General features: G+C 34.8%; 1 pseudogene; it reads left to right on the top strand.

The window, feature by feature from the left end:
* Positions 1 to 822: 822 nt before the first annotated feature.
* Positions 823 to 1584, top strand: LOC141521005 (SKA complex subunit 1 pseudogene; annotated as a pseudogene).
* The last annotated feature ends 980 nt before the right edge of the window (positions 1585 to 2564 follow it).

The raw sequence follows: 2564 nt of genomic DNA, 5'->3' as shown, positions 1-2564 counted from the left end.
CATCTTGACCCTGGCCTGATATTTTGATTTCCCTCACCTGGTCCACCTCTTGTTCATTCATCTCTAGGTCCTATGGATTCCTGATTCCTCTTTGCTTTACAGTGCCAGCTGCAACCATATTTGGGAGGAGAGTGATGCAATATTTCTCAGAGGCTCTTCAAAGAAACAAGGAGTGGGCATCATGGTCACAAGCAATTTCTTCATGCTCTGCTCATCTTTCAACTACTCAAGGATCATCATTATCTTAATATAGGCACAATATCTTGCCTAATTCATGTAGCAAAGAACAATTTATGTAACAATTTGTATAACATCACATCTGTCTTCATTAAGTCTTTGATCATAGTTCTTTGTTCAAGGGCATTCATGGTTTTAACTTTTCCCTCATGTTCAAAGGGATTCATCTGATTTGTTGACTGTGTTATCCTAGTATGGATTCTGGGGGGTGGGAAATGTCATTCTCCATAAAGTCACTATCTATTTTATTAGGATAGGAATTAGGGTAAGGACAATCTTTGAAAAAAAATAATATTTTATTTGTCCAATAACATGCAGAAACAATTTTAACATTTTTTTCAAATTTTTAATTCCAAATTCTCTCCTTTTCTTCTCCCTACATTGAGAAGGAAAGCAAATTTAGCATAGGTTATAATTGGATAGTCATATAAAACATCTCCAGGCTCGTGGCACAGGCTTGACCCACTGCCAACACCGCTGCCATCACCTGCTCCAGAACTGTCACGCCACCCGGCTGGGCCCGTTTGTACCAAGGAAACGCCACATCTGAGTGGAGAGCTAGATAACCTCAAGGAAGCAGAAGGGATGGCTGGTACAGAGCTGGAGGATTTATGCGCTCATATCAATGAAAAAATCTCCCACATTAAGAAAATTCTACAGCTAAGAAACCTCGGACACGATCTAGCCTTAAAGAATGTATTTTGGAAAATTAAACATGAAATGACTCTTCTAAATGACCTTTTAAACAAGTTGGAGTTGGAGGTTCAATATCAAGAACATGTCAGGAATTCTCTTAGGAAATTACAAGAATCTCTTAATGGAAATTACAGAGAAATACAAAATCTTAGGAAAATTATTCCTCCCCATTTGCCTAAAGTAATTCAGAGCTGTGGGGTGGAACCAAATAATAATCCTGAAGAGCAACTTAAAATTACATCATCTGAACATTCAAAGAAAACCCCCCAAAAGCAAAAGACAATTAAAGAAATTTTGCTAATAACTTCTGATGAATTTGATAATATGCCTGCGTATATGAAATCTCATCTGACATACTGTCAAATTAATGATTTTATTAAAGAAATGAACAAGGCAGTGACTAGTGAATATAAAATCATAAATTTGCCAAAAAAACTATGAATTCTTCTATCAGAAATCTGTATCATAGATTCATTTGAAGATGAAACCAAGGATACCAAAGGCCAATACTTTGTAGTAGAAGCTGATATAAAAGAGTTCACAAATTTGAAAGTTGACAAGCGGTTTCATGTGATATTGAATATTTTAAGACATTGCCGATGACTATCAGAAGTCCGTGGAGGAGGACTTGTTCATTATGTTATAAATTGATAGGTTTTGATATTTTTGCTGACAATATTGTATAGACTGTTTTGTAATTCTCATTCATAACTTATGTTTTCATTAGCTTCTTTAATTTATTCTGTACTTAATAAAACTTAATTGTTCTGCATTTAATAAAAAAAATCTCCATCATTACATTATATTTATCAGCCTTCTTGATACTTTGTTTCATTTGATCCTAAATTTGAATGAGAAATAAAATCATATTCAAAGTTCTACAGGGCATCTTTTCTTTCTTTCTTTCTTTCTTTCTTCCTTCCTTCCTTTCTTTCTTTCTTTCTTTCTTTCTTTCTTTCTTCTTCTACTTCCTTCTTTCTTTTTTTATTTCTTCTTCTTCTTCTTCTTCTTCTTGTTCATCTTCATCTTCATCTTTGTCTTCTTCTCCTCTCCTTCCTCCTCCTCCTCCTCCTTTTCCTTCTGCCTCCTCCTTCTTCTTCATTTTCAAAAAGTCATTCTAAATCCAATAAACTGGTTGAAAAGTTTGTAATAAGCATTCTGATTGTTTATCTTTGTTCCAGCATGCTGCTAGAAATATCCAACATAGGGTTTTAGAGTTCTAAAATAGTTGATAGTACAGACAATTTCATCAGAAATCTTAGGAAGAGTTGCCGCTAGGGTTTCTGTGCCTAATTTGTTAAGGAGAGATCTGGCAGATGAGTGCCAAGAGTTAGTGGAGTAAAATAACCTAAAATAGGTTCTCTCTTATAGAAAGGAAGCAATATCAAAGTAAGTCAATTAGCACAAATTTCGTGCTTCAGTTTAAGTTTTTGCTACTTTTCTTTCTTCTTTGACAAGCATAATGCAGACAGGTTTTCAGTACAAGCTAGTACCTGAACACTGGAGAAAAAAGCAACCCACCTTCCTTTCAACTCACAAAAGCAACCAAAGATCCATGTTTTTCTAACATGTAAAACATCCTATGATTGACAAGAAAATTCCCCTAATTAGGTAAAGAAATCCTACAATAT

This window comes from Macrotis lagotis, chromosome 1, assembly GCF_037893015.1.
Source record: "Macrotis lagotis isolate mMagLag1 chromosome 1, bilby.v1.9.chrom.fasta, whole genome shotgun sequence".
NCBI lineage: Eukaryota > Metazoa > Chordata > Mammalia > Peramelemorphia > Peramelidae > Macrotis > Macrotis lagotis.
The sequence above is the reverse complement of the archived record's forward strand: the minus strand, read 5'-3'. Positions and strand labels throughout refer to the sequence as shown.